This window comes from Elephas maximus, chromosome 10 (genome assembly GCF_024166365.1).
Source record: "Elephas maximus indicus isolate mEleMax1 chromosome 10, mEleMax1 primary haplotype, whole genome shotgun sequence".
Lineage (NCBI taxonomy): Eukaryota > Metazoa > Chordata > Mammalia > Proboscidea > Elephantidae > Elephas > Elephas maximus.
In genome coordinates, this window is record NC_064828.1 from 42,853,519 (window position 1) to 42,874,427 (window position 20,909).

Consider the following 20,909-nt stretch of genomic DNA (forward strand, 5'->3'; position numbering starts at 1 on the left):
AGGAGAACAAAGAATTGGAGAAATTCAATCTACCGCAGACTGGATGACTTCCACTAATCACAATGGACTTTCTAGAAAAAAAAGAAAAAAGCTTCAAGGCAATTTCTGATAGTGGGAGGAAGGTACCTTGTTGGATATGAAGTGAGAGCTTTCAATTACGATTTGTTGAGTGAAGGGCATTATGACAGAAAGGGGAGGTGGTGCGCCCTAATGTGGCAGTTGCATTAGGATGCGTGTAAAACTGAGTTTGCTATGTGCTGGTTTTAGAAGTGATAATTGATTGCAAATTATATTGACAGTTATTGAACATAATTATTCACCACAGGAACCATCCTTAATCAATTAATCAGGGCACAATTCAACTTCACTTCTTGCACGTGGTAACAACCAGTCTTTTTTTTTTTTTTTTTCTTTTTTTTTTTCCTTTACCTACTTTGTTTGCTGTTATTAAAATATTTTAATAACTTAATTAGATGTTAATTCTTAGCAATAAATGAAACTCTTAAGATGCTTAAATTGTGAGCTCCAGAGCCAAACTTGTTTATTCCCAAAGATTTTCCTCAGACTCTGGATAAACACATATTTCCTCTAGGGGTTACCACTCAAATAATTGCCCTGGGGTCCCAACCTCACTGTTAAATCAACCAAGGAAAAAAGTCTCCAAGGACATATAACAGGTCTAATTCTGTTTTATCCTAATTTTAATCAAATATTTTTAATGAAGACAGAGAAACCAGGCTTTCTGATTTTTCAGTTGATCCAAAGACGCAAGGGATAGGTAACACACTGGATAAAACTAAAAAAAAAAAAAAAAAAAAAAAACCTGTTGCTGATCAGTTGATTCCGACTCATAGTGACCTACAGGACAGAGTAGAATTGCTCCATAGGGTTTCCAAGGAGCAGCTCCTGGATTCGAACTGCCTACCTCTGGAGTAGCAGTCAAACCCTTAACCACTAAACAGGCTGAATGATACAATGACGTTTACAAGACAAAATTTAGTAGGGACAAAATTAGTGCCATATTCTCAGTGGGCCCCTCACAGCATGGGGGAGATATAGAGTAAGGGTGGTTTGAATAGAAAGAATCCATCTGTTTGAATTGATATCAAATAATAGAAAACAACAATGAAATGTAACTTCAAAAACACTGATAAATACTTGGAGTGCATGAGTATTTCTCAACCATTGCCATCTAGTCGATTCCAACTCATAGCAACCCTATAGGACAGAGTACCACTGCCCCATAGGGTTTCCAAAGAGAGGCTGCTGGATTTGAACTGCCAACCTTTTGGGCAGCAGCCGAGCTCTTAACCACTGCGCCACCAGGATATATCTATAGTGCCCAAAATAAGAAAAGTGATAGTCCTGTTGTCCTCTGTGCTGGTCAGATTTTCAGAAGAGTGTTTTACTCAGTTACAAGTGATATAGTTTTCAAAGAAAATTAAAATACAGAAGGATGAATACAGAGGATTGTGATTAAAGTTTACACACCATATGAAGAAAAAGAAGATATATTGTCTGAGGAAGGGAGAATTTAGGAAAGACATGAGAATTGTCTTTAAACATAGGATTGCCTTGAGGGAAAGGAATGAAGATGGATTCTCAACAGTTACCTCAAAGACCCAAATGAGGATTACTTAAAACAAATTTCAGAAGAGCAGCTTTCAGCTCGATATTAAGCTTTGATATCTCCTGTCCAATCTATTTCGGATGGCGATGTCCCTCTGTTACTGTCAGCCTCAGACCTAAGGTCCATCCCAGCCCTACAATTCTAGGATTCTGTACAGGAAGAACAGATGTGTCAAATTTGTTGTTACACTGAATTTTTAAAATTCTTTCTCCTATTGAAAAATCAAGTACATCTTCCCAAAATAAAAATAGAATTTTATTACAGCAGTGCAAACATTTTCTGCCATTCTTTATCATTTCACAACTATGAATATCCAATCAAACTTCATAATTGCTTTCATAAATGCCCAATTAAACTATAAATATTATTAAATATATTCCACGTACAATGAGAAATAGAAACATCTGGATGAAAAATGGGAAATTTAGACAAGCAGCTGGGTATTTTACCTACATAATGCTAGACACCAAAATATGCAGAAACGTCAAAATGGCTGATAGACTTTTGGCTTTTCATCTGTATGTTTGACTCTAGCATCTACTTTATTTCTAATTCCTTCCTAGTTTCTCTATTCTTTAACGGGACTATTTTGTAAATTCCTCTTACTGAATAGTGTTATCCAAACGGTTGTAGATAAAACACTGCTTCTCCTTCACTGCCAGCTCCCCCTACCCTAATCTCATGCTTTCACTACACTATTTACTGGAATAACAGAAATGCAGGAAGAATTGAGATACGGGCTTTTGGAACACACTCTCCCTGGTTCCCTCCATCCTTCCCTTACAGTCTCTATTGACTGACAGAAAATCCAATCATGCCAGGCCAATCAGCTTCAGAACCCTTCTCTGTGAAATGTTCCTCAAACTACTGCCCTATACCCCACCCCACCTGTTGTGTTTCTACCTTAGATACTAGTGGTCCATTTCCAATTCATATCCTTTCCAGCCTCAGTTTCCAGGGCACCATCATGCCAGTTTGCCTGATGGTCCCTATCTTCATGGTGCTTATAGTCAAAACAATAATGATGAAAATACTAACACCAACTTATTGAACACTTATTATATTTAAGCTTTAGACGGTCTATGTGTACTACCTGATACATCTTCACAACAACCTTAGGAAGCAGGCAGTATTATTATTCCCATTTTGCAGATGAGGAAATTGATGCAAGGTAAGTTTAACAACTGCCCAAATTCTCATACACAGAGAATATTTGACAGATGGTGAAGAATCTTGAAAACCATAATAAAGATTTTGGCTTTTATCTGAGTGAGCTGGGAGGCTGTTAGAGGGTTTTGAGCAGCAGAATGACAAGATCCTCCTGCTGCCGTGTTGAGATTAGGCTGCAGAGGGGCAGGTGCAGAGGCAAGGAGGCCAGGTGGGAGGCTATCACAGTAATCCACGTGAGAGATGGACTGGTGGTAGTAAAAGGGGAGATAAGAATTGGTAGAATTTTGGGTATTTTTTTGAGCTAGAACTGTTAGAATTTGCTGACAGATACAGCGTATGAAAGAAAGAAAACCAAAAAAAAAAACCGTTGCTGTCAAGTCGATCCCGACTCATAGCGACCCTATAGGACAGAGTAGAACTGCCCGCACCCCCAGTTTCCAAAGATCACCTGGTGGATTCAAACTGCCGACCTTTTCATTAGCAGCCCTATCCCTTAACCACTACACCACCAGGAGTCATAAAAGACAATGAGATTTTTGGTCTGAATAAACAGAAAAGAGTTGATTAAAAACTGCTTGAAAAGAGAATTAGCCACACATATTTTTTTTACTTAATACATAACGAATAGAAATATCAAAATAGTAAAATGAATTATAATTCTCTGAAAAGTGTTAAGTATGTGTAAGGCAAAAAAGAATACTATGAAGGTATAGTGTTCAAATACAAGATACTTCTCCATTTAAATATGACATTGACAGTCCCAGGTACCCAGTAAATAAAAAGAAAGGCTTAATTCTTTCCACACTGATGTACAGATAGCAGATACTGAACACAGCATTAAATATTTGCCAGAAAATCTGATAGTCAGATTTTGATATTTACTAAGGACTTTCCATATTGAGTTTAATTAAGGATTTGATTACGAATTCTACCTGGAAGGCATGATTACTGCTTATCTCTTCACTCTTGGGCCAAAGGGAATTACAGATGCTGCATCCATGAAATAGTCATTAGTTTGAAAAGGCATCTCTTTTCTTAGTGTTGAAAATTGCCCAGAGAAATTTAACTCGTTCAATTTTTATAGTGCTCTTGTAAGAAATACTTGATGTATTTTTTAATATTATAACCAAGAAGATATATGAATCATCACAACTAATTTCCAGATAAATATACAATTGTCTTTTATTACCCTTTTATTATCATATGTTAGGCTTTTATTCTTGCTAATACTGTGAAATATGGCAGGGAAATAATGATGTTTTCTTACAGGGTGTGTCATAAAATTCACTACTTACTTCCATTACTTCAGTTAGCTTCTTCGTTTCCTAGCTTTCCCATTTCCAACGTGTCAATGGAAAAACATCACTGCAGAATAGGAGACTCACTCTTTCAGGAACCCCATTGTTAGCTAAATATCTTCGGCATCATAAAGAACTGAAGGGTTATTGCAACCCATTTTAGCTCCTAGAAACCTTTGAAACATGCTGATAAATATATGAGGAGTCATATGACCATTCAACAAAGACTAAACTCCTGGGTGTCTCTTCCCCCAAGAAATTGAAAGGCTAGAATATCATACTTTGGCAACTTGTGGAAGCCCCACAACCCCTCAGAAAGTAATGGTGCATTGTCTATTTCTAATTGAACACTCTTATCTCCTCTCCAGTCCTTTCCATCCTGTACTTACTATACCAATCTTGGCCCTGGAAATATTTAGAAACCTGGTTTCCTTTCAAGCTATTAGAACAGTTTATTGTTGTTAGCTGCCGTCAAGTCAACCCATAACTCATGCACAATGAAAGGAAATGCTGCCCAGCCTATGCCATCCCCGCGATCATTTGCAGATCATATTATTGTGATCCACAGGGTTTTCATTGGCTGATTTTCTGAAGTAGATCATCAGGACCTTCTTCCCAGTCTGTCTTTGTCTGGACGCTCCGCTGAAGCCTGATTAAGCATCATAACAACACACAAGCCTCCACTGGCAGTTGGTGGTGGTTACGCATAAGGTGCATTGGCTAGAAATCTAACCCTGGCCTCCCACCTAGAAGGTAAGAATTCTACCACTGAATCTCCAATGCCCCCCTAAGAACAGTTGCTATTAGGCACAATCAAGACGATTCCAACTCTATCATGGGTTGAATTATGTCCCCCAAAAATATCTGTCAGCTTGGCTAGGCAATGATTCCCAGTATATTGTGTGCTTCCCCACCATTTTGTCATCTGATGTGATTTTCCTATGCGTTGTAAATCCTGCCTCTATGATGTTAATGAGATGGAATTATTGGGAGTTGTGTTAATGATGCAGGACTCAATCTACAAGGTCAGGTTGTATCTTAAGCCAGTCTGTTTTGAGACAAAAGAAAGAAGTGAGCAGAGAGACATGGGGACCTCATACTGTTGCTGAACCTGGGAAGATAGGTCTTTGTCTGGCGCACTCAGACTTGCCAATGATCTGGACACCAGTCTTTGAGGAAGAGAAAATAATTTTATTGCAATGCTCAGAGCCAGGAGCTGGGAGGAAGTTCCTCAGATCTGACTCCCTGAGCTATGAGGAAGTAGGGCTTATATGTGATCTGGGCAGCAAGATGGCAGTTGCACAGGTATACTGGGGAGGGAAAATTCTAGAAGGAAGACGTTGCAGGAATTATGGCAGCCAGGAAACAGGAGGTGACATGGTTCTTGTTGGACATCTCGCTTTGGAATAGGGTCTGAGTGATGATTTTTTCTTCTGATTCGTTCCACCTGTTGCTGCATCCTCTGTTGAAGTCAACTAATAATCACAGCTGGCCCAAATCTGGCTTGGGCTGCTTTAAGGCAGTCTTTTCTGACTAATAAAAATTTATTGGCATTGGTAGAGTCAGCTTACAATCTCCTCTTGAGCTGTAACAATTTCTTAATCTTAAGGGGTAAGAGTGGGCAACTCATCTTGCTGCTTCCTGCTGACATGGGGTAGAATTTTAGGAACCTAGGTTGAATTTTCTTGGGGGTAGCAGGCAAAGAAGACTTAAAAGGTGGAAGAGGCTACTAGCAGAAAGAGGTCGCTTATGTGTAAGTTGAGTCTTAAGTCTTCCAGAGGCTCGCACTCCCACTTCTATTTTGAGGGTTTCGGGAGTTGGCTGTCTTTATGGTCCCACAAATAGTCTGCACTTTGGTGACCAATGCCAGTGGGTGAAGCCATTAAAGGCTCATCTGGAGTGGCGGGTGCATACTTCACCCTGGTGTAGTAGATCCAAGGCTTGACTCCAGCTACCTTCACCGAGGAGTAGGTGATTAGAAGAACTTTGTAGGGATTGGTCCACTTGGGTTGAAGCTGGCTACGAACATGATAATCATCCCACTTTTTTACAAGAGGGAAAGAACATATGACTGGAAGCATAATTGTTAATAGCTTTCAGGACCTAAGACACCTAGAAACACTAAGTTTCTGGACTACTTGAGGATCACCTGAAGCACTACATCCCCAGGCTGCCTTAAGAAAAGGTCTCCTATACAGCATTTCATAGGCGCTCAATTGGAGCCTGTTTCTGGGGGCCACCCAGACTATCAACAGGGCAATGTGTAGCAGTTTGATCCAGGGCAGGTTGGTAGCTTAGCTAATGTCTTCTTTAATGTGTGGTTCATCTTCTCTGTTTTTCCAATTGACTGTGGCATCCAGGAAGAGTGTAATTTCCACCAGATTCCTAAATATCCTGAAACTTCTCGGGTAACCTTGAATACAAAACCTCCTCTATTATTGCTTTGAATTGAATAAAGTAGACCAAATCTAGGAATAATTTCATTAAGAAGAGCTTTGCTTACCTCTGATGCCTTTTCTGTTTGGCAGTGGAAGGCTTCTACCCAACCGGTAAAAGTGTCTACAAACTCTAAGGGATACTTGAAACTTCCTGTTGGGCACTGATTTTGGATACAAATAAAATGAAACCCTTGACAACTTCAATCTTTTCTCCATTTATCGTGATGTTGCTTATTGGTCCAGTTGTGATGATTTTTGTTTATATTGAGGCGTAATCCATACTGAAGGGCTATAGTCTTTGATCTTCATCAGTAAGTACTTCAAGTCTCCTTCGCTTTCAACAAGCAAGGTTGTGTCATCTGCACATTGCAGGTTGTTAATAAGTCTTCCTCCAGTCCTGATGCCACATTTTTCTTCATATAGTCCAGCTCTTAGATTATCTGTTCAGCATATAGACTGAATAAGTGTGGTGAAAAGATACGACCCTGATGCACAGCTTTCCTGATTTTAAACCACTCAGGTATCCCCTTGCTCTGTTTGAACAACCACCTCTTGGTCTATGTACAGGCTGCTCATGAGCACAATTAAGTGTTCTGGAATTCCCATTCTTTGCAATGTTATTCATAATTCATTATGATCCATGCAGTCAAATGCCTTTACATAGTCAATAAAGCACCGGTAAACATCTTTCTAGTATTCTCTGCTTTCAGCCAGGATCCATCTGACGTCGGCAATGATACCCCTCATTCCATGTCCTCCTCTGAATCTGGCTTGAATTTCTGGCAGAACAGTTAGAGAAGCAATAATCATATTGTGCAATTAAGTGGAAGGAGTGGAAAACAAGCAAGAATGAAAACTTGCCCTTGCTCCCCTCTTGCAAACAACCTGTAAAAATTAACCTAAACACTAATGAGGTTTAAAAGCATCATGCGAAATGAATGACCAAGAAAGCAATTATCAAAATTGAAACTTAATCCAAAAATTTACAGCAGATACATATTTTCAAGTGTTGTTTGATTCAGATATGGAAAGAAATGTAACTTTATTCATTTTTTTTCCGTAATGCCTCACCTTTTATTCAGATGTCCTTCCACAGTGGTGTGATGGAGTCAGCTTGTACTGGTTCATAAGAGCTGATTATGTAATTCTCTTCCCAACTCCAACTTCAATGATATCAGGTTGGTAGTTGGAAACTGGTCGTGGTGGGAGTATTTATACCACGGAAATCAGCAAATGCTACAAATCTGGGCACCTTCCCACCCCCTAAAAAACCAAAAACCAAACCCAGTGCCATTGGATCATCGCGACCCTATAAGATAGAGTAGAACTGCCCAATAGAGTTTCCAAGGAGCGCCTGGCAGATTCGAACTGCCAGCTCTTCGGTTAGCAGCTATAGCACTTAACCACTACGACACCAGGGTTTCCACACCCTAGCCAGTTATTAAACATTTCCAAGCCCGCTACCACACTCCCTAGGGCAGGAAATGTAATCTCAGTCAATGATGGGCAAAATCCCCCCCTCTTCCTGAAGTGACATTTAAGTTCTAAGGTGCTCATATATCATTCATGCCACTGTGGATGGTATCTAGTCATCTCCCATCATCTGTCCACCATGGCATCCTCTGAGATATTCTCAAAGTTTTATTTGTTCTCAGCTGACATCTTCTTCCACATTGGCAAATGCCAAGATATCCCCAACCCCACCCACTCTTAAATTCTGTGGTCAAATCTGCCTTCCACTGTAGCATCCCTTTGTCACAATTGTAAGATCCCTTTAGGTTCATTTTCCTTCAGCTGACTACTTCATATCTTTGTTAGGAACAGGAAAATGTGGCAATTCCAGCACGTCATTTTTGGTGTAGGAAGTACAGATTTTGGTGAACTATCTTGAACCACTTCAGCCCAGGCATAACTTGTCACCATAGAAACTCTGTTGTTTCTATGCCATGTCAGTGTGTGGAGGAACCCTGGGGCCTTGTCGTTTTCTGAGGCACTTCCCAGAAAATAAGACATGCATCTCCACTACTCTTAGATTGCCAGATCTGTCTGGGGTTTTGACTCCTCCACCCTGAGCCTCTGCCTGAGTAACGAACACGGTGCAGGATCCTTTCTCAGGAACCAGTAACTCTCTGCCTTTCTCTCTGATTCTCTACTCTCTCTTCCCCAGCCCAAAGAAAGTTTGTATTTCTTAAATTTTTCCCCTTTAATAGGGGAGTATGGACGAGTGGGGAGACAAAGGTCCTAGCTTGATAGTTTTCCATATCTATTATTTATACCTGGATCTTGGCCTTTAAAGTAGGAAAAAACAAGAATTCATTTATTTTGTCACATTTTCTTTTTCCACTGTGGCATTGGAGGCCAAGGTCTGGTTTGGGTTGGGGAGAAGTAGAGGGAACATCAGTTGCCATTAGTTTTGGCTATGTTAGTTACGTAGTGCTGCTATAACAGAAATACCACAAACAGGTCACTTTAACAAACAGAAGTTTATTTTCTCACAGTTTAGGAGGCTAAAAAAAAGTCTGTATTTAGTGTGCTGGCTCTAGCGAAAGTCTTTCTCTCTCTGTCAGCTCTAAAGGAAGATCCTTGTCTCTTCAGGTTCTGCTTCCTGGTTCCTTGGAGATCTCCATGTGTCTTGGCATCTATCTTACCCCATCTTTCTCTTGCTTGCTTGTTTAATCTCTTTTTACATCTCAAAAGAGATTGATTTAAGACACACCCTACACTAATCCTGTTTCATTGACCTAACAAAGGCAATCCACTCCCAAATGGGATTCTAACCACAAGCACAGAGGTTAAGATTTACTACACATATTTTGGGGGACACAATTCAACCCATAACAGGCTGCATACAAGTGATAAATCTAAAACAGGAGTCAGTAAACTTTTTCTTTAAAGGTACAGATATTAAATATTTTAGGCTTAGGAGCCATACAGTATCTGTCACAACTACTCAACTCTTCCATTGTAGTGTGAAAGCAACCACAGACGGTAAGTAAATGAATGAGCACGGTAGTGTTCCGATAAAACTTTATTTACAAAAACAGGCAGCCAACCTATAGGCTGCAGATTGCTGACACCTGATATAAAATAACAGTGGTTTAAACAAGATTAAGGTTTATTTCTCCTTCATGTAAGAGAAGTCTGGAGCTAGGTAGTTCAGGGCTATATGACAGCTCTACTCGACTCGACGGCACTGGGTTCTGGGACATAGTTTCCGGATACCCAGACTCCATCCAGCATTCTGCCATCCTGCAGGTATGGCCCTTGTCCTTATGGATCAAAGTAGCTGCTGGAGATCCGTCCATTATATCCATGTTCTAGGCAGAAAAACTGTCCTAGGAGGAAGAAGATTTTAAAAAGAAAAAAAAAGAGAGGCGGAGCCAAGATGGCGGACTAGGCAGACGCTACCTCGGATCCCTCTTACAACAAAGACACGGAAAAACAAGTGAATCGATCACATACATAACAATCTACGAACCCTGAACAACAAACACAGATTTAGAGACGGAGAACGAACTAATACAGGGAAGCAGGGATTTTCAGAGCCTGGAGCCAGCATACCAGTCAGGTACGGCACAAGCACAGAGAGCTGCTCCACCCCCCTGAACTAACCCCGGGAGGGGAACCAGCCGGTTCCGCGGGAGGCGTGGGACGCAGCCAGTAGGAGAAGTCCCCAGGAGGCAGTGACTGGTCTTGGAACCGGGAGAGCAGCGTCCCAGCCAGGGAACCATCCCGCCGGGATTTGGACTGGACACAGGTACGGCACAAGCACAGAGAGCTGCTCCACCCCCCTGAACTAACCCCGGGAGGGGGCCCAGTTGGGTCGCACGGGCGGCGTGGGACGCAGCCGGTAGGAGAAGTCCCCGGGAGGCAGCGACTGGTATTGGAGCGGGGAGCACAGCGTTCCAGCTGGGACACTCGGTCACGGCACAAGCACGGGGAGCTGCTCCACCCACCTGAACTAACCCCGGGAGGCGGCCCAACTGGTTCGCGGAGGTGGCAAGGCAACGCGGCTGGAGGGACGAGAAGTCCCCGGGAGGCAGCGACTGATTTTGGAGTCGAGAGTGCACCGTCCCAGTAGGGGAGCCTTGACGCTGGGCGTGGGGCTGGAAGCGGAGGATCTGACCTTGACTCCAGCGGGCCAGACCCCCCGGGGGCAATCTCCACACAGCCAGCACACATAGGCGACTTGCCCCACGGGAATCTCAGATATAATAGTCATTCCAAGCAAGACAAGCAACTCTGGCTATATTCTGAGGTGCTACACTCCTAGCTCTCTGATCCCTCCCCCACCCTTCCCAGGTGGCTCCATTAACATCCGAATACCCTGAGCCAGATGGAGAACTCTGATAGGGATCTGACTGCATTTTTTTTTTTTAGCGGATTTTCTGGAAAAACTAGTTTCCCAGTGATGGCTCGGAGACAACAATCCATATCAAACCACTTAAAGAAGCAGACCATGACAGCTTCTCCAACCCCCCAAACAAAAGAATCAAAATCTTTCCCAAACTAGTTTCCCAGTGATGGCTCGGAGACAACAATCCATATCAAACCACTTAAAGAAGCAGACCATGACAGCTTCTCCAACCCCCCAAACAAAAGAATCAAAATCTTTCCTGGCATTATCAGATACAGAATATAAAAAACTAATTTACAGAATGCTTCAAGAGATCACAAATGAAATAAGGCAAACTGCAGAAAAAGCCAAGGAACACACTGATAAAACTGTTGAAGAACTCAAAAAGATTATTCAAGAACATAGTGGAAAAATTAATAAGTTGCAAGAATCCATAGAGAGACAACATGTAGAAATCCAAAAGATTAACAATAAAATTACAGAATTAGACAACGCAATAGGAAGTCACAGGAGCAGACTCGAGCAATTAGAATGCAGACTGGGACATCTGGAGGACCAGGGAATCAACACCAACATAGCTGAAAAAAAATCAGAGAAAAGAATTAAAAAAAATGAAGAAACCCTAAGAATCATGTGGGACTCTATCAAGAAGGATAACCTGCGGGTGACTGGAGTCCCAGAACAGGGAGGGGGGACAGAAAATACAGAGAAAATAGTTGAAGAACTCCTGACACAAAACTTCCCTGACATCATGAAAGACGAAAGGATATCTATCCAAGATGCTCATCGAACCCCATTTAAGATTGATCCAAAAAGAAAAACACCAAGACATATTATCATCAAACTCGCCAAAATCAAAGATAAACAGAAAATTTTAAAAGCAGCCAGGGACAAAAGAAAGGTTTCCTTCAAGGGAGAATCAATAAGAATAAGTTCAGACTACTCAGCAGAAACCATGCAGGCAAGAAGGGAATGGGACGACATATACAGAATACTGAAGGAGAAAAACTGCCAGCCAAGGATCATATATCCAGCAAAACTCTCTCTGAAATATTAAGGCGAAATTAAGATATTTACAGATAAACACAAGTGTAGAGAATTTGCAAAAACCAAACCAAAGCTACAAGAAATACTAAAGGATATTGTTTGGTCAGAGAACCAATAATATCAGATATCAGCACAACACAAGGTCACAAAACAGAACGTTCTGATATCAACTCAAATAGGGAAATCACAAAAACAAAAAAAATTAAGATTAATTAAAAAAAAAATACACATAACAGGGAATCATGGAAGTCAATAGGTAAAAGATCACAATAATCAAAAAGAGGGACTAAGTACAGGAGGCATTGAACTGCCAGATGGAGAGTGATACAAGGCGATATAGAACAACACAAGTTAGGTTTTTACTTAGAAAAATAGGGGTAAATAATAAGGTAACCACAAAAAGGTATAACAACTCTATAACTCAAGATAATAGCCAAGAAAAACGTAACGACTCAACTAACATAAAGTCAAACACTATGAAAATGAGGATCTCACAATTTACTAAGAAAAATGCCTCAGCACAAAAAAGTATGTGGAAAAATGAAATTGTCAACAACACACATAAAAAGGCATCAAAATGACAGCTCTAAAAACTTATTTATCTATAATTACCCTGAATGTAAATGGACTAAATGCACCAATAAAGAGACAGAGAGTCACAGACTGGATAAAGAAACACGATCCATCTATATGCTGCCTACAAGAGACACACCTTAGACTCAGAGACACAAACAAACTAAAACTCAAAGGATGGAAAAAAATATATCAAGCAAACAATAAGCAAAAAAGAAGAGGAGTAGCAATATTAATTTCTGACAAAATAGACTTTAGACTTAAATCCACCACAAAGGATAAAGAAGGACACTATATAATGATAAAAGGGACAATTGATCAGGAAGACATAACCATATTAAATATTTATGCACCCAATTACAGGGCTGCAAGATACATAAATCAAATTTTAACAGAATTGAAAAGTGAGATAGATACCTCCACAATTATAGTAGGAGACTTCAACACACCACTTTCGGAGAAGGACAGGACATCCAGTAAGAAGCTCAATAGAGACACGGAAGATCTAATTACAACAATCAACCAACTTGACCTCATTGACTTATACAGAACTCTCCACCCAACTGCTGCAAAATATACTTTTTTTTCTAGCGCACATGGAACATTCTCTAGAATAGACCACATATTAGGTCATAAAACAAACCTTTGCAGAGTCCAAAACATCGAAATATTACAAAGCATCTTCTCAGACCACAAGGCAATAAAACTAGAGATCAATAACAGAAAAACTAGGGAAAAGAAATCAAATACTTGGAAAATGAACAATACCCCCCTGAAAAAAGACTGGGTTATAGAAGACATTAAGGAGGGAATAAGGAAATTCTTAGAAAGCAAAGAGAATGAAAATACTTCCTATCAAAACCTCTGGGACACAGCAAAAGCAGTGCTCAGAGGCCAATTTATATCAATAAATGCACACATACAAAAAGAAGAAAGAGCCAAAAGCAGAGAACTGTCCCTACAACTTGAACAAATAGAAACTGAGCAACAAAAGAATCCATCAGGCACCAGAAGAAAACAAATAATAAAAATTAGAGCTGAACTAAATGAATTAGAGAACAGAAAAACAATTGAAAGAATTAACAAAGCCAAAAGCTGGTTCTTTGAAAAAATTAACAAAATTGATAAACCATTGGCTAGACTGACTAAAGAAATACAGAAAAGGAAACAAATAACCCGAATAAGAAATGAGAAGGACCACATCACAACAGAACCAAATGAAATTAAAAGAATCATTTCAGATTATTATGAAAAATTGTACTCTAACAAATTTGAAAACCTAGAAGAAATGGGTGAATTCCTGGAAAAACACTACCTACCTAAACTAACACATTCAGAAGTAGGACAACTAAATAGACCCATAACAAAAAAAGAGATTGAAACGGTAATCAAAAAACTCTCAACAAAAAAAAGCCCTGGCCCGGACGGCTTCACTGCAGAGTTCTACCAAACTTTCAGAGAAGACTTAACACCACTACTTCTGAAGGTATCCCAAAGCATAGAAAATGACGGAATACTACCCAGCTCATTCTATGAAGCCACCATCTCCCTGATACCAAAACCAGGTAAAGACATTACAAAAAAAGAAAATTATAGACCTATATCCCTCATGAACATAGATGCAAAAATCCTCAACAAAATTCTAGCCAATAGAATCCAACAACACATCAAAAAAATAATTCACCATGATAAAGTGGGATTTATACCAGGTATGCAAGGCTGGTTTAATATCAGAAAAACCATTAATGTAATCCATCACATAAATAAAACAAAAGACAAAAACCACATGATCTTATCAATTGATGCAGAAAAGGCATTTGACAAAGTCCAACACCCATTTATGATAAAAACTCTTACCAAAATAGGAATTGAAGGAAAATTCCTCAACATAATAAAGGGCATCTATGCAAAGCCAACAGCCAATATCACTCTAAATGGAGAGAACCTGAAAGCATTTCCCTTGAGAACGGGAACCAGACAAGGATGCCCTTTATCACCGCTCTTATTCAACATCGTGCTGGAAGTCCTAGTCAGGGCAATTAGGCTAGACAAAGAAATAAAAGGTATCCGGATTGGCAAGGAGGAAGTAAAGTTATCACTGTTTGCAGATGACATGATTATACACACAGAAAACCCTAAGGAATCCTCCAGAAAACTACTGAAACTAATAGAAGAGTTTGGCAGAGTCTCAGGTTATAAAATAAACATACAAAAATCACTTGGATTTTTCTACATCAACAAAAAGAACACCAAAGAGGAAATAACCAAATCAATACCATTCACAGTAGCCCCCAAGAAGATAAGATACTTAGGAATAAATCTTACCAAGGATGTAAAAGACCTATACAAAGAAAACTACAAAGCTCTACTACAAGAAATTCAAAAGGATATACTTAAGTGGAAAAACATACCTTGCTCATGGATAGGAAGACTTAACATAGTAAAAATGTCTATTCTACCAAAAGCCATCTATACATTTAACGCACTTCCGATCCAAATTCCAATGTCATATTTTAAGGGGATAGAGAAACAAATCACCAATTTCATATGGAAGGGAAAGAAGCCCCGGATAAGCAAAGCACTACTGAAAAAGAAGAAGAAAGTGGGAGGCCTCACTTTACCTGATTTCAGAACCTATTATACAGCCACAGTAGTCAAAACAGCCTGGTACTGGTACAACAACAGGCACATAGACCAATGGAACAGAATTGAGAACCCAGACATAGATACATCCACGTATGAGCAGCTGATATTTGACAAAGGACCAGTGTCAATTAATTGGGGAAAAGAAAGCCTTTTTAACAAATGGTGCTGGCATAACTGGATATCCATTTGCAAAAAAATGAAACAGGACCCATACCTTACACCATGCACAAAAACTAACTCCAAGTGGATCAAAGACCTAAACATAAAGACTAAAACGATAAAGATCATGGAAGAAAAAATTGGGACAACCCTAGGAGCCCTGATACAAGGCATAAACAGAATACAAAACATTACCAAAAATGATGAAGAGAAACCCGATAATTGGGAGCTCCTAAAAATCAAACACCTATGCTCATCTAAAGACTTCACCAAAAGAGTATGAAGACCACCTACAGACTGGGAAAGAATTTTCAGCTATGACATCTCAGACCAGCGCCTGATCTCTAAAATCTACATGATTCTGTCAAAACTCAACCACAAAAAGACAAACAACCCAATCAAAAAGTGGGCAAAGAATATGAACACACATTTCACTAAAGAAGATATTCAGGCAGCCAACAGATACATGAGAAAATGCTCCGGATCATTAGCCATTAGAGAAATGCAAATTAAAACTACGATGAGATTCCATCTCACACCAGCAAGGCTGGCATTAATCCAGAAAACACAAAATAATAAATGTTGGAGAGGCTGCGGAGAGATTGGAACTCTTATACACTGCTGGTGGGAATGTCAAATGGTACAACCACTTTGGAAATCTATCTGGCGTTATCTTAAACAGTTAGAAATAGAACTACCATACAACCCAGAAATCCCACTCCTCGGAATATACCCTAGAGATACAAGAGCCTTCACACAAACAGATATACGCACACCCATGTTTATTGCAGCTCTGTTTACAATAGCAAAAAGTTGGAAGCAACCAAGGTGTCCATCAATGGATGAATGGGTAAATAAATTGTGGTATATTCACACAATGGAATACTACACATCGATAAAGAACAGTGACGAATCTGTGAAACATTTCATAACATGGAGGAACCTGGAAGGCATTATGCTGAGCGAAATTAGTCAGAGGCAAAAGGACAAATATTGTATAAGACCACTATTATAAGATCTTGAGTAATAGTAAACCTGAGAAGAACACATACTTTTGTGGTTACGAGGCGGGGAGGGAGGGAGGGTGGGAGAGGGTTTTTTATTGATTAATCAGTAGATAAGAACTGCTTTAGGTGAAGGGAAAGACAACACTCAATACATGGAAGGTCAGCTCAATTGGACTGGACCAAAAGCAAAGAAGTTTCCGGGATAAAATGAAGGCTTCAAAGGTCAGCGGAGCAGGGGCGGGGGTCTGGGGAACATGGTTTGCGGGGAATTCTAAGTCAATTGGCAAAATAATTCTATTATGAAATCATTCTGCATCCCACTTAGAAATGTGGCGTCTGGGGTCTTAAATGCTAACAAGCGGCCATCTAAGATGCATCAATTGGTCTCAACCCACCTGGAGCAAAGGAAAATGAAGAACACCAAGGCCACACGACAACTAAGAGCCCAAGAGACAGAAAGAGCCACATGAACCAGAGACCTACATCATCCTGAGACCAGAAGAACTAGTTGGTGGCCGGCCACAATCGATGACTGCCCTGACAGGGAGCACAACAGAGGACCCCTGAGGGAGCAGGAGATCAGTGGGATACAGACCCCAAATTCTCATAAAAAGACCAAAATAACGGTCTGACTGAGACTAGAGGAATCCCGGCAGCCATGGTCCCCAGACCTTCTGTTGGCACAGGACAGGAACCATCCCCGAAGACAACTCATCAGGCATGAAAGGGACTGGTCAGCGGGGGGGAGAGAGACGCTGATGAAGAGTGAACTAATTATATCAGGTGGACACTGCAGATTGTGTTGGCAACTCTTGTCTGGAGGGGGGATGGGAGGATAGAGAGAGAGAGAAGCCGGCAAAATTGTCACGAAAGGAGAGACTGAAAGGGCTGACTCAAGAGGGGGAGAGCAAGTGGGAGTAGGGAGTGAGATGTATGTAAACTTATATGTGACAGACTGATTGGATTTGTAAACGTTCACTTAAAGCTTAATAAAAGTTAATAAAAAAAAAAAAGAAAAGAAAAAAAAAAGCTACCTCATCCAAGAAAACTTCAGCTCACATCTCATCGGCATGATTACATCAAGCTGTAAAAAAAAGGCGGAAAATGTAATCTTTCAGTTGAGTGGTAATATGTGCAACTAAAATTTGAAGTATTATTATTTTGAGGTTCAGTGATAAAGGACAACAGATAGAAAACTTATAGTCAATGCCACGCAAGGCAAACAAAGGGATTGCATGTACAAAAATAAAACAATGCATACTGGGAAACTTTCGGTTAAGTCTTTACGGTATTATATCCCACCAGACTCCTTGAACTCAGCCTTGATGAACAAAGTATCTGTGGGAGCAGAATTGGAATTCCCAGCACTTCTTAAAGAAAGAATTGATTTTAAGTGAAAAGGACTGGGAAATAAATAAATAAAATCTCTCTGCCTCCGTTTTCTGCCCTCCTTTTATCCCTTCTCAGTTTTTTTTTTCTTCCTCTCCTTTTCTCTCCTTAATTTCTCCTAAGATAAGGAGAATGTTGTCTAGCTTACGCACCTTCTCATTCTGTAGCTAACCTGGGTACCAGATTCTTGGATGTCTTTAGGGTCTCACGCCCAGAGGTAGCTTTTCCTTAAACTTCTGCTTTTTTGCCTTAAAGCTCTTTCAGGGTCAAATCCCACTTCAACATGGAGGCAACATAAAAGCTTGAGTTCCTTTGGCTTGTACATGGCCTCCTCAGCTGTTTGTATAACCCTTCCTTGATTTCGTGGAGAAGGAATAGGGAGAAATTAAATACCCATTCCTCTTCTTCGACCTGAAATCTCCAGCATTAAAATCACCAATTGATGTAGAGTTGACTCCAATTCATGGCAAACCCATGTGTGTCACAGTAGAATTGTGGTCTACAGGATGTTCTCCTTTTTTTAATTTATTTAATTTTTTGTTATTGTTGAGAATATACACAGCAGAACATACACCAATTCAACAATTTCTACATGTATAACTCAGTAGACATTGATTACATTCTTCTGGCTGTGCAACCATTCTCACCCTCCTCTTCCATAGTATTCATAGGGTTTTCAGTGGCTGACTTTTTGGAAGTAATCGCCAGGCCTTTCTTCCAAGGCACTTCTGGGTGGACTTCAACCTCCAACTTTTCCATCAGCAGCTGAGTGCATTAACCATTTACATAACCCAGGAACTCCATCTCCAACATAAACATGTTCACTTCAGGAAGAAGAAAAAAAAAAAAAAGACCATGTTATTTCATCCATCACTAGTGTCAAAATAAAACATGAAAGTTTATCCTTCTAGTTAAAATGAAGAAATATTAGCAGTAGGCTATTTTCTCTGGCCTTTCCATTTATATTCTGATCCTTGACAACCTCAGGTTTTATTCTCTATTCCCTTCTCTACAGTTGCCCGTAGGTTCAGTGTCATTCATTAGTGGGATAGTTAGTTCTCCATTTTAGACAATGTCAGTCATGATTGTAGCCCCAGGTAACTTGTTCTTCCATAACTGTAGCCTAGTTTTAATCTTCACTCCTTTCTCAGTATTCCTGCTGGGAGCTATCACATATTCAGATAGTTTTTCCCATCTTCACATTAGTAGTTTCTATAATATTCCTTTCAAAAAGACAGCTTCATCATAATACTGGAAATAACTATGTTCTCAGATGTTTCTTTAATTGTTTTACATGTAATAATAAATATAATTATAAGAAGAAGAATAATAAATTACAGGGTGTCCATTTTGGGTACTAAAATTAGTGGAATCTGTTCTCTTACCAACATTTTTCTATGAGAACTTCATTCAGAACTTATAAGCTGCAAATGTTTATTTTTATTGAAGAAAGATTGGTAGTTTGCTAAACATGTTTAATATCAGGAATAAATATGAACTTGTGAGAGAGGGAATTGATTCAGTGCCAATCATATGTCATTGTTTTAAAGGTAAACTAGAGAGCTTTTCCCAAAACAAATTTAAATAAAGTAAAAACCTACCTCTCTCTCTGACAAACACTTAAACATAAATATGCAAAGCAAGGGAACCACCTTCAGCTGAGTGAAATATATATGCTAGAAAAATTATGAAGAGGCTGTATATCCTATGCGGAGTGACAAATGTTTGGTAGCAATTATAGAAAACATACACTACAGGAATTCAAAGGAAGAAGGGACCACTCTGCTCTCAGACAGTCAGGGAAGGTTTCATAAAGGAGGCAAATTTGAGGTGGTCCTTTTAGGATGGGTAGGATTTAGATAAATGTAGAGGAAACTTAAAGCATATTTCAATAGGGAGAATGACACTAGCACGGTGAAAATATTTAGGTGTCTTTAAAGAACGGAAGGTATCTAGTTAGAATGGATAGTTCATACTGAATTGTTGTCATTGTTAGGTGCCGTCAAGTTGGTTCTGACTCATAGCGACCCTATGCACAACAGAACAAAACACTGCCCAGTCCTGTGCCATTCTTACAATCATTGTTATGCTTGAGCCCATTGTTGCAGTCACTGTGTCAATCCACCTCATTGAGGGTCTTCCTCTTTTCTGCTGACCCTGTACTTTGCCAAGCATGATGTCCTTCTCCAGGGACTGATCCCTCCTGAAAACATGTCCAAAGTATGTAAGGCGCAGTCTCACCATCCTTGCATCTAAAGAGCATTCTGGTTGTACTTCGTCCAAGGCAGATTTGTTCGTTCTTTTAGCAGCTCACGGTATATTCAATATTCTTCACTACCACCACAATTTGAAGTCTTCAACTCTTCTTCGGTCTTCCTTATTCATTGTCCAGCTTTCACATGCATATGATGCAATTGAAAATACCATGGCTTGGGTCAGGGGCACCTTAGTCTTCAAGGTGACATCTTTGCTTTTCAACACTTCAAAGAGGTCCTTTGCAGCAGATTTGCCCAATGCAATGTGTCTTTTGATTTCTTGTCTGTTGCTTTTGGGTGTTGATTGTGGATCCGAGTAAAATGAAATCCTTGACAACTTCAATCCTCTCTCTGTTTATCGTGTTATTGCTCATACTGAAAGGTCAAGAAAAATAAGACTGGCAATAGATTGGGATCATATCTGGGGGCCTTAGATGGCCAAGAAATATGAACACCAAAGTGAAAAGACAACTACAGAATAGAGAAAATATTTGTAAATCATATATCTGATAAGAGTCTAGTATCAAGAATATAAAAAAATTTTACCACTGAACAATAAAAACAAATAACTCAATTTAAAAATGGGCAGAGGATTTGAAAAGCCATTTCTCCAAAGAAGATACACAAATGGCCCGTAAGCACATAAAGAAATGCTTAGTCATTTGGAAAAGCAAATCAAAACCACAATGAGATACCAGTTCACACATACTGGGATGATTATAATTAAAAAGACAGATAATGACAATTATTGACAAATATATAGAAACCAGAACCCTCATATGTTGCTGGGGGGAATGTAAAATGGTACAACAGCTTTGGAAAACAATCTGGCTGTTCCTCGAAAGATTAAACATAGAATTACTATATGACCCAGAAATTCCAAAAGAAATTGAAAACATATGTTCACACAAAAGCTTGTACGTGACTGTTCACAGCAGCA